General features: G+C 43.7%; 1 protein-coding gene across 1 annotated transcript in view; it reads left to right on the plus strand.

Annotated features, from left to right (window-relative positions):
- Positions 1-493: 493 nt before the first annotated feature.
- The window catches only part of Rnf125 (ring finger protein 125), a 46,633-nt gene continuing 35,273 nt past the window's right edge, over positions 494-11,853 (plus strand). The window contains exon 1 of the mRNA XM_029471961.1: positions 494-639. The gene's annotated coding sequence lies outside the window, so the exon portion shown is untranslated. The remainder of the gene's footprint in view (positions 640-11,853) is intronic.

An 11,853-nucleotide genomic window follows, 5' to 3' on the forward strand; every position in this document is an offset into this window, starting at 1 on the left:
AGAAGAAGAAGAAGAAGAAGAAGAAGAAGAAGAAGAAGAAGAAGAAGAAGAAGAAGAAGAAGAAGAAGAAGAAGAAGAAGAAGAAGAAGAAGAAAACTTCAGCTGGAAGCCTATACCAGCATATTCATCAATTCACGGGCACTGGAGCCTAGTTCTTTGGGATTCCAGCAGGTGCTGAGACATCCAGCCTCGTGGGACTGAGCAACTGGATTCTTGAACGCAGCCATGGTTGGATTATCTAAACCTGATGCCCTGGCTCACACTGGTGTTAAGTGTCACTGCAGGGAGGGACAGGGAGGAAGACAGGCCCAGGATCCTCATGTGACAAGACTTCCTGGGCTTTTTTTTTTTTGGGGGGGGGAGGTCGAGACAGGGTTTCTCTGTATTGCCCTGGCTGTTTCCAAACTTGGATGGCGCTTGCCACGTGTCTGACCCCTCCCCTAACCCCGCCCCCTACTTCACAGGCCGGTCCTGATCTTCTTGGAGCTGGGGATGCAAACCAGCAGCCTTCGGCTCAGAGACCCCTCTGCCCTGCTGCAGAGGACTGAGATTAAAGGTGGTGGCGCCAACATGGTCACCTTTTACTCTTCCCCTCACTGTCAAATGCCTCTGTCCACTCCTTCGTCCACAATGGAGATGGTGAGTCACATAAGGCTTTGCATGTCACAGCTAACGCAAGAGCAATGTTTTCTGCTTTCTCTGTCTTTTGCAATCTCTCTACCTAATAAATTTCGAAATTCCCGCAGAATAAACTGAGCCTAGATGGAGTCAGGCAGCTACCTTGAGCTGGTAAACAGTAGCTAGTAGGGTCAGGGGAGGTCCAGGTCGAGGCCACTGCTTGAGTAGTGGCTCCAGGGGATCTGAAAAAGACAGATCGGGTGTGAGAACAGTATCAGGAAAAAAAGTTTCCAGCAACAATCGGGCTGACAACAAGGACCAGAAGCTGAGAAGCTCAAATTGTTTAGCAAAGTCCTGGGAGCGCGGATGAAATTATTCTCCTTAAATTTTGTATTGTAAAACAGAAAGTATAGCACAGAAGTTATCAAATAGAGACTGTTGTTCCACAGATCCAAGACTCTATTTGGGTTGTGAGGCTTATCAATCAGCTGCTGTGTTTGTGCTAGTTATTTGATCTCAAATGAGGATGGTATCACTGTCAGATGGTTAGAGGTGAGCCAGTTACCTGTACGGTATATGTATATGATTATATATTATGTTATATATTATGTAATACAATCTATAATAAGCAATATACAATATACTCAGCACTTAGTGGCACACAGTAAAAACCCCATAAAAATAACTGAGGGGTGGCATAAAGATACTTGCCACTAAGTCTGATGACAATTCAATGCCCTGGAAGGAGAGAACCAATTCCTGCAAATTGTCCCCTGACCTCCACAGTGTGCTATGTTCCCTCCCCATGCAATAACTAAAAAAGCACACTAAAAAGTAGCTGATAATATTTGTAAATTTTTCTTAAACAGTTCAAGTATATATTAAAAAATTATAGACAGGGCTGGGGATGCAGCTCAAGGCCCTGGATTTAATCCCATTCAGTGCTATATAAACCAGGGTGTGGTGGCAGTGGCCACTAACTCAGGGAGGGTAGAGGTGTGGCTACAAGGACTAGAAAATCCAGGACTGTTTCAGCAACAGCAAATTTCCCAAGCTAAGTACTGCTACCTGAGACACACCCCATCACCCTACCCCAAGTCAAAACAAAACAAACAGAAAAACTGAGCAGGAGTGGGGGTAGGGGGTGGGGGTGGGGACATAGTAACCCAGACTTGCCATTCCAACAGCCTGGAAGCTGAGTCAGGATGATTGCCACAGTTGGCCTACATAGGACGTTCCATGTTAGTCAGGAGTAGAGCAAACCTTACCTCAAACAAGTAAGTAAAAGTGGATAGGTTGAGGGGGGTAGCCCTAGTTTCAACCCCCAAAACCAAAATAAAATCAAAATACAGCTTGCTTGTTTGGGTTGATACACGCCTCACGCAGCACAGTTTGGCCTCAAGCTCAGTATACGGTCCAGGGTGACCTTGATTTTCAGCCTCCGCCTTAGTGCTGGGGTTACAGACACATGCCACTCATTTAGTTTCCGTGGTAGTGGGGATTAAACCCAGGGCTTCAGGGGAGCAGACAGGCAGCATCATACCAAATACCATTTTTAACAATGGGCTAAATAAACACGAAAAGGGCTGGGCATTTTTGTCTGCTTTGTCTGAACCAAGTTATCAGTCCCGGGTACCAAAGGAAGCCACCCTGACTGAGCCCTGAGGACATCCGCTGCTTTCTTTGATGGATGTCTGTGGTTCCTGCTCTGCAGTTGGCTTTTCGGCAAAATGCAAGACGCTGGTATTGATTGCCTGCAGAGGAGTATGCTCACAGATCTGAGGGCAGCAGAACCATTAACAACGCCACCCCCACCCCGCCCCGCCCTTGTTGGCATTGATTTCCCACTGTCTTTCTTAAAAGAGGGGCCTTGAGCCTTGAAGTAAAGGAAATGCTGAGCCTGCCAATAAGAAGCACCTGCTTTTTCTCTATTCACTGTGACAACACCGGAGAAGCAGGAAATGGGCACTGCCATGTCATATAAAACGCCATTCTGTAGGACGGAGGCATATAAAAAAAACATATATGGCAGAAGCCCAGGTGGGAGAGCAGCAACTGTCTGAGCCCAGTGGGAGCAACTCAGTAAGGGCCTATCTATAAACTAAAATTAAGAAATTGTTTTTCCAAGGGTAGTGGTGGCACACGCCTTTAATCCCAGCACTTGGGAGGCAGAGACAGGCAGATTTCTGAGTTCGAGGCCAGCCTGGTCTACAGAGTGAGTTCCAGGACAGCCAGGGCTAGAGAAACCCTGTCTCGAAAAACCAAAAAAAAAAAAAAAAAAAAAAGAAATTGTTTTTCATATTATTTCTCAGATCTTATATGTGTCAGCAGCCTAGTGATTCAGTTTTTGTTGACTGCCTGTTAGGTATGTGTAAGGTTCTGGTGTGTGGTGTTTTTTTTTGTTGTTGTTTTTGGTTGTTTTTTGTTTTTGTTTTTGGTTGTTTTGGATTTGATTGCCTAGCTTGGGGTTGGTTGGTTAATTAGATTTTGGTTACGGGGATCTTAAAGATTACATTTATTTGCGTATTTGGTGGCAGTGAGGGTGGGGAGAGAGCCACAGCGTGCATTTGGAAGCCAGAGGGCAGCTTGCAACAGTCAGTTCTTTATCATGTGAGTCCTAGGGCCCAACTGAGGTCAGCAGGCTTGGTAGCAAGTGCTGGCTGTATTTTGTTTTGTTCCGTTTGATGTTTTCTTTTTCTGCCCTCCCTCCCTCCCTTTTTTTCTTTCTTTCTCCACAGGGGTGTCCCTATGTAGCACTGTAGCACTGACTAGTCGGGAACTGAATGTGTAGACTGAGTTGGCTTTGAACTCCTAAGGACTCTCCCTCTGCCTCTCAAGCACCGCAATTAACAGCAGATGCCACCACACTTGGCCTGATAATCTTAACTGTCAGTAGAATCCAAAGGATCCTCTGAAACGCACGTAGTAAAATGGTGTGCCATCTGGTCATTTTCTTGTTAACTCCTGTGTAACTATAAAGGAAGAGTGCATTAAAGTCACTTTTTTAGCTCCTTCCTCCTTTCTAGTCCAGGTTGTCCTTGAACTCGATATGTACTCGAGAGATGAGGATGGCCGGAGGACAATACTCCTGCTGCCACCTCCAGAGCAGGGACACTATGGGCTTGGGGATTTACTTCACCCAAGCACTCTACCGACCGAATTATATCTCTAGTCTCAGACTTTGAATTCTTGATTTTTCTTCTACTCATGAGTTCTGAGACTATATAGTCATATGCTAGTGTTCCCAGATTTTTTTTCTTGGATCACACCCAGGACTTTGCCTGTCAAACTTATACGCATATACCCTCAGCCCAAATTAATTATTAATTGACATATAAGTTCGCACATTTCTGAGATTTTATTTTATTGTGTCATGTTAAAATATTATGTATATATTGTGTACAGGAAAACCACTTTTTTTTTGTATGCTGCCTATCACTGAAAAATTTTTTTTGTTCTTTTTTTATTAGATATTTTTTCTTTATATACATTTCAAATGCTATCCCGAAAGTTCCCTATACCTTTCCTCCACCCTGCTCCCCTACCCACCCATTCCCACTTCTTGGCCCTGGCATTCCCCTGTACTGGGGCTGAAAGACCCACAACGTGAGGACTCCCCCACGTTCTGACTCAGGAGAGGTGACACCCCAAATCACACAAGAAACGGTCTTGCTGCAACTGCAAGAGGATTTTTATTCAAGAGCGCTCTAGGGCCCATGGTCATACACCACGCAGGGGTAGAGGACCATGGCGCCCCGAGTAGCTGAGTAAGGGGGTATTTAAAGGAAGAAACCACAACTCATGGAGGTGGGGAGGGCGTTGTTGGAAAATACCAAAAATACCAATTAAGAGTCACAAGGAAGTATAAAGTCACAAGTGTCAGGTTATCTCTCAAGACAGTTTCTAAGAGCCCCTAAAGATAGCACATTTGCATTGCAGGTTCCAGCAATGGTCAGGGTGGGTCAGGGTGACTTTCTTTGAATGAACACTCTTCGAACCCAGGAAGCGGGTGGGTGGAGGAAGGAATGTCACTATCTGTTTTATGACCAGCACCTGGAGCACTAAGCCACAAAAGCCACACTCCCAAGCCTGGGCCCAAAAGCCTCGAATTTTGCTATACTTCTTCAGGGCATATAAAGTTTGCAAGACCAAGGGGCCTCTCTTCCCTGTGATGGCCGACTAGGCCATCTTCTGCTACAAATGCAGCTAGAGATATGAGCTCTGAGGGTACTGTTTAGTTCATATTGTTGTTCCACCTATAGGGTTACAGACCCCTTCGGCTCCTTGGGTACTTTCTCTAGCTTCTCCATTGGGGGAACTGTGTTCCATCTTATAGATAACTGTGAGCATCCACTTCTGTATTTGCCAGGCACTGCCATAGCCTCATACGAGACAGCTATAACAGGGTCCCTTCAGCAAAATCTTTCTGGCATATGCAACAGTTTCTGGGTTTGGTGGCTGATTATGGGATGGATCCCCGGGTGGGGCAGTCTCTGGATAGTCCATCCTTTCACTTAGCTCCCAGCTTTGTCTCTGTAACTCCTTTCATGGGTATTTTGTTCCCTATTCTAAGGAGGAATGAAGTATCCACCCATTGGTCTTCCCTCTTCTTGATTTTCTTGTGTTTTGCAAGAAAACACTTTTCTTTGTTCTTCTGTTTTTTGGCCTTTCAAGACAAACTATTTAGTGCAACTCTCCAAGCAGGCTAGCCTCAAACTCAAAGATTCCCGTTTCGGCATTCCTGTTTCATGCCAAGGATTGGCCTCAGCATGGAGAGGGGTTCTGAGAGAAGGGGTGTCTGGGAGCAGGGAAACGATCCAAGTTAAATCATGGATCCAAGCTGACGGCCTGTGTTCTGCTTGATACAGCTTTTCCAGTCTACTTCACTGTATGTTCTGCTTCCTCTCTGGAGAGTTCTCTGTCTATATTCTGCTTGCTCGCTACTCTAAGAGAACTCTCTGTTCATGTCCTGCTGTCTGCCTCTGTGTGTGTGTGTGTGTCTGTTCTCTAGGCATTTCTCTCTTTTTACCCTAAAAATTTTCTTCTTAGCTCTTCTGCGGAACACAGGTCCAGTCTTATTTTACATATCAATCCAGACATTTACTCCAGGTTTCCTTTTGATTATCTTATAAATTTGCATCAGGAGGTCGCAGCCCTTTGATTCCTAGGATGACAAGCCTACTTTTATTTTTTCTTAATGTTGCAAAAGAATTCAGAGCTCTGCTTTTGTTAAGCACAGCAGTTAAACCAGTTGGGTGACACCTGCCCTAAAATTACCATTTCTACAACACCTGGGCCTAATCCTGCTCTGTTTTAGGCTGACCATGAACTCAAGAATCTGCCTTCTTTTGTATCTCCCTGCCTTTGCATCTTTCTAACAAGCTGGCTCTTAGTGTAGTTTTCTTGCTCTTTTAGATTCATTAAGTCCCCCTCCTCCCCCTAATTCATATTGCATCCTTATACTTTTTGCATAGTAGAGAAATCATATTTGCAAACCCATGTATTAAGACCTCTTTCCTGCCGGGCGTGGTGGCGCACACCTTTAATCCCAGCACTCGGGAGGCAGAGGCAGTCGGATTTCTGAGTTTGAGGCCAGCCTGGTCTACAAAGTAAGTTCCAGGACAGCCAGTGCTATACAGAGAAACCCTGTCAGAGAAAACAAACAAAAAAAAAAAACCAAACCTCTTTCCCATCACCTTAAGGGTTGTCCTGACGGTCCCAGTGTTTTTCATTTTGCTGAGATCAGCCACATCCTTGACTCCTATTTCTTTTTCTTTTTTTAAGATTAATTTATTTCTTTTATTTATGTGAGTACACTGTAGGTGTCTTCAGACACACCAGGAGAGGCCATCAGATCTCATTACAGGTGGTTGTGAGCCACCATGTGGTGTGGTTGCTGGGAATTGAACTCAGGACCTCTGGAAGAACAGTCAGTGCTCTTAACCACTGAGACATTTCTCCAGCCCTTGACTCCTATTTCTAACTATCATGGAGTCATTAATGTTAACAGGGAGGACATTCCTTGGAAGGAAAGAGTCCTTCGTTGCTAGTGGGTCAAGAAAATATACACATTATTACACAAACAAACCTTATGCCCACTGCAGCCATCCACACTCCTGGAGGCTCACACCAGGATCCTGTCTTAGGAGCAGGATCCATGTCACTCTTCCCCCACAAGGGCCATGCTGGGTATGACACACTGGAACTAAGGTATTCTGGGTTTATTTTTGTCCTTTTGAAGGAAAAGGTCTCAATGCATAGCTCAGGCTTGACTCAAATTTAATACGTAGCACGGGCCAACCTCAAACTTCCGATCCCCCTGCCTCAGCCTCTGAAGCTTTGGCCTTTTGGCATGTGTCCTTTTCAAACATTTGCTATTACTTTGTGTAGTGGCCCTTTACTTTGGCAGGATGGTCTTTGATGAAGCTCAGATATAAAGATATGCCTTGAAGAATTATGGATAAATATGTTAAATATATCAAATTTTCATATGATCTTTTATATTTAAGACTCTGGGGAGCCTTAGCTTACCAGGGACCCCCCTGAGTGAACCACGTGGCCGGGATTGATGCACAAAGCAAGAGGAATTTATTGTCCCAGTGCACTGGGGTCGTCCCAGGTTGTCCCAAAGTTCCTAAGCCGACCTTTTCAGTATATGCATACTATTGTTTTCATAAACTTTTATTGCCAGTGATGATTGCCAGTTATCTTGGTATTTTGCATTGAAGAGGGGGCAGCACATATCACAAGCCAAGTCTGCCCTGGAGCTCACTGAGTAGCCAAAGATGGCCTCCAACTTCTGATCTTCCTGCCTCTACCTCGTAAGTGCTGCCCAGCTTGACCTAATGCTTTCCTTTTAATCTCCTCAAAATAAGAAAGTAAGTCTGGCGCCCACTGACATGATGTATCTTCCTTCAGAGTCTGCTAGCAGTTGTAACAGGGTAGGGGATGCTCCTCCTCAGCTGACAAGATGCTGAGGCTGGCAAGTTTAGGTGTGTCTAGAGATGTAGCCTAGCCCAGGAGTCTATGGACTATAATTACTAAGTGGACCACACCTCCTCACAGCCTCCACACTGTCCTGCTTTCGTATTTATGCAGAACCAAATGACCAAAAGCTAACAGGATAGGGGAGGAGCCAAACCCAATACTGTTTTGACATATTTTTCCTTTTTTGTTCTTGGGAAGAACTGCAGTCAGGATATGACTATGGTGATGACAATGATGATGATGATGATGAAGAACTTCAGTCAGGATATGACTATGGTGATGACGATGATGATGATGACGACGACGATGATGATGGTGGTGGTGGTGGGTGATGGGGGTGAAAAATCTTCTTTTTCTGGTTTCCTTCCACATTTGAGAATAATACAAATTGGGTTTCATATGGTTCGAGCAGTTTGAAATTTGAGGTGATTTTAAAAATGACAAGGTGACTGTAATGCCACACACCAGTAATCGTAGCAATCAGATAGAAGCAGGAGGATCAGGAGTTCAAGCCACCCTCAGTACATGAAGTCAGTTCTCAATTCCTCTGCCTGCTCCATCCTTGGTACTGACTGAGTGGCTTGCTGTCTCAAAGAGAACTAGGAAGAAGCTATATTTTTAAAAAAGTTTTTAGCTCTGCTCTTCCCAGAGTTTCATAAAATCCACATTTCATTTGCTCTTGACAGCTTTAGATCTTTAACATCTAACTGCTACCACAGTTTCCATGTATCCATTTCTCAACTGCTCTGTGTTTCTAATTATGGGGGCACAGACTATAAATAAATAGTGTCCCACGTCTATTTATATACTCCAGTTTTCCATTTGTGAAATGGAATAGCAAAATTCATACTTTTTTTTTTTTGGTTTTTCGAGACAGGGTTTCTCTGTGTAGCCCTGGCTGTCCTGGAACTCACTTTGTAGACCAGGCTGGCCTCGAACTCAGAAATCCACCTGCCTCTACCTCCCGAGTGCCAGGATTAAAGGCATGCGCCACCACGCCGGGCTAAATTCATACATTCTTTATTCTGGAGATGCTCCCATTACATTGACTTTTTGTGGTACAGGAGACTGACTGATCCGTACTTTGTGGATGAGATCTTTAGACTGTGCTTTAAAGATATCAAGTTTTCCTGTTCTGTGTTTTGTCTTATTTCAGGGATTTATGCCTTGCAGACTTTAAACTGAAATATGTTAAGGGAAGCACAGCATGGAAACAGAGCACACGCCATGCATTCTATATATCATGACATTGTGAGAAGCAGATGCACAGATTTAGTGTTCTCACACATGCTGAGATCTCTACACGTGCGTGCGTGCACACACACACACACACACACACTGAGATCTCTGCACATACTGACACACAGCACACAATGGGATCTCTGCATACACACACACACACACACACACACACACACACACACACAGTGATTCTCTGCTCTAGTCTAGGCATATCAATAGGTCCAGAGTGCTTATTTAGCTGAAGAGGCCCTGAGTTCCACCACAGCCCACACGCAAACAATGTCATCCTATCGTATAGGGGTTGGTAGGCATTGAGTCAGTTGTGTGAACTCTCTGAACCTGACTATTTGAAAAGAGGGAAGGAAGCACAGAGATGTAAACATTTAGTGTGTGTGAGCATGCATGTGTGTGCGAGTTCATGAATGTCTGTGCATGTGTGTGTTAAATGTGCTTGCATTTATATATAACAAAAACAACTTAAGGACAGGTTTGGTTTATGTGGCTCACAGTTTTTGGAGTACAGCCTGTCACTGTGGGAAAGCAGGTGAGGATGGGGGTGGAGGTGGCAGGCACACTGTGTCCACAGTCAGGAAGCAGACAGCGACAAATAGGGGTGCTCAGCTCACTTTCTCTTCGATATTCGGTCCAGGACCCAGCACAGTATGCTGTGCTGTACTCACAGAGTGCCTTCCCTCTTCTGCTAATCCTTTCAGGAAGCATCCTTCACCCAGATGTGTGTTTCTATGGTTACGCTACATCCAGTCAAGTTGAAAGCAGAGATTAAACACCATGCATGGTTTGTTACACCACAGACATATGCATACTTAATATGAATAGTAGTGATATTACACATGGTCTATGTCATTGATTAAACTAGTATCAGTGTACTATTTTGTGTTCATAATTGAAACAAATATAGCTCAAGCAAATCTTGAACTCATTATGGGGCCCAGGCTAACCCCAAACTCATTGTCCTCTACCTTGCTGGGATTGTAGGTGGTCTTCCACTACACTCAGGACTGGTTTGTGTTTTTATTGTTGCCTGCCATTTCTTTAGGTATAGAATATAGGCAGAGTTTAATGCAGGGTAATAAAGCATGAGACTAGGGGATAGCCAAAGGGACCTAATCTCACCAGCTAACCAAAAGAAGTCTTCTAACATGAGTCAGATTTATATACACTTGTAGTATATGCCACCAAAAGGATAGCCCATTTATCCAGGTGAAAGACATGGGTCACCTAAGTTACAGATATGCTAGTACAAGACACAATCACAGCTTACACACACACACACACACACACACACACACACACACACACACTGGTAGAGGTTAGAGGACAACTTTCTGGAGTCCATTCTCTGCTTCCACCATGTGGATCCCAGAGATTAAACTTGGCTTGTCAGGCTTGGCAAATGAGGGTATGTAGCAGACAAATATCAAGTAGGAAAGTGTTTATATAGTTGTTGAGGTAGTTTGGAAAAATCATAAAAGCTCTTATGAATGGACTAATTTATAGTGTTGCTTTTAGTTTTCTATGATGTTGCTGTTTAGTTTGTCATTTATCCTTTTACCTTTTGTGATCCTGCTTCCCTATCATGTTTTCCATTTTTTTGTTTCAATTATGAACCCTGTCTCGAAAAACAAATAAAACAAAACAAAAGATAGGGTCTGTCTGCATAGCCCTAGCTATCCTGAAGCTTGCCATGTGGACCTGTACTTTATTTGCCTGATGTAATTGCCATTTCCGAGGCATACTGACTACCTATACTAACCTAGACCTAGTGTAGCTTCTAGCCTCCATAGAATCTAATCTAGACCTAGAATGTTTTCAGCCTCTGAGACTTGCTGCTAAATAAGCTCATCCTTTTTATTTCTTTCTGAACTCTGGCTAGCTGGTCAACTCAGCTATTCTGACTCAAAACTCCTCTCCAAGATGACTGATTTAATCTAACTTTTCTTGTCTTCTTCTGAATTGCTCTGCATGACCTCACACTAACTTTGACAATCTGTTCTAATCTTCTGGCTGCTCCTTGTTCTCTGGCTTGCTCTGTCTTTACCAGTGTCTAGCTTGTTCTCTCTTCAACCTAAGTCTGTAAAACTCCCCCAGTAAAACTGCCTCCTTCTTTTGTACTACTCTCTTAACTAGCTCCCTTTCCTTTCCTCATGAGAGCTGAGCATATCCTATTCTGTCAAATCTTTCTCTGATTCATCATTTTGTCTGCCACTCAATAGACATCACTTTCCAACATGGGTGCTTCCTTCTACAAACTAACTTTACCCTGATTGTTTGGTATTAAAGGTGTGTACTAAGGCTTGAGCCACACCACAACGAGAAATGTTTTGTTTTTTTCCCACAATCTCGGGATTAACACTATGATCAAATATCTTTCAACATTTCCTCCTTTTTGTCTAAGCTAAAAATTGTACACAATGTAATTATTATATCAGAAACAATTATCAACCCCATAAACTTAACATTCCGAATGTCCTTATGAAGATCTGTTGATGCAACGATTCTTCATAACTGCAGTCTGCAGTCTTGATCATCTCTCTTCAGCAAACGCCCATTTCAACATCAAGGTTTTCCAATCGACCAGTCTGATGGACAGTCAGTCAGCTGAGCTGCCTCCAGGTGTGGGGGATCTGCTTTCTGTGTTGCCTGCTTTTCTGTCTTTCTGTGTCTCTTCTTTGAGTCGATCCTTTCATGTGGAAACTTCTCTTAGCTCAGATCTGATCTTTACTAACTTTGATGGAACCAATAGGCAAAAACCTCTTCCCCAGTATAACACATTCCTTGAGTTCTATTTTGATGTTAAAACATCTTTAAAGTAATTCTAACTCAGCAAGGTTTTTTTTTTCTATTATCCAGAGTCCTTCAGCTAATCTTATTCCCCCTTTCTGTTTATCAAGGTGCTGTTAGAACTTTATGAATTCACACATGAGCTAGACATGGCGCTTGTACTCCATGCCCAGTTCCACACCAGGGAGGCAGACTTCGTACCCA

This window comes from Mus caroli, chromosome 18 (assembly GCF_900094665.2).
Source record: "Mus caroli chromosome 18, CAROLI_EIJ_v1.1, whole genome shotgun sequence".
NCBI lineage: Eukaryota > Metazoa > Chordata > Mammalia > Rodentia > Muridae > Mus > Mus caroli.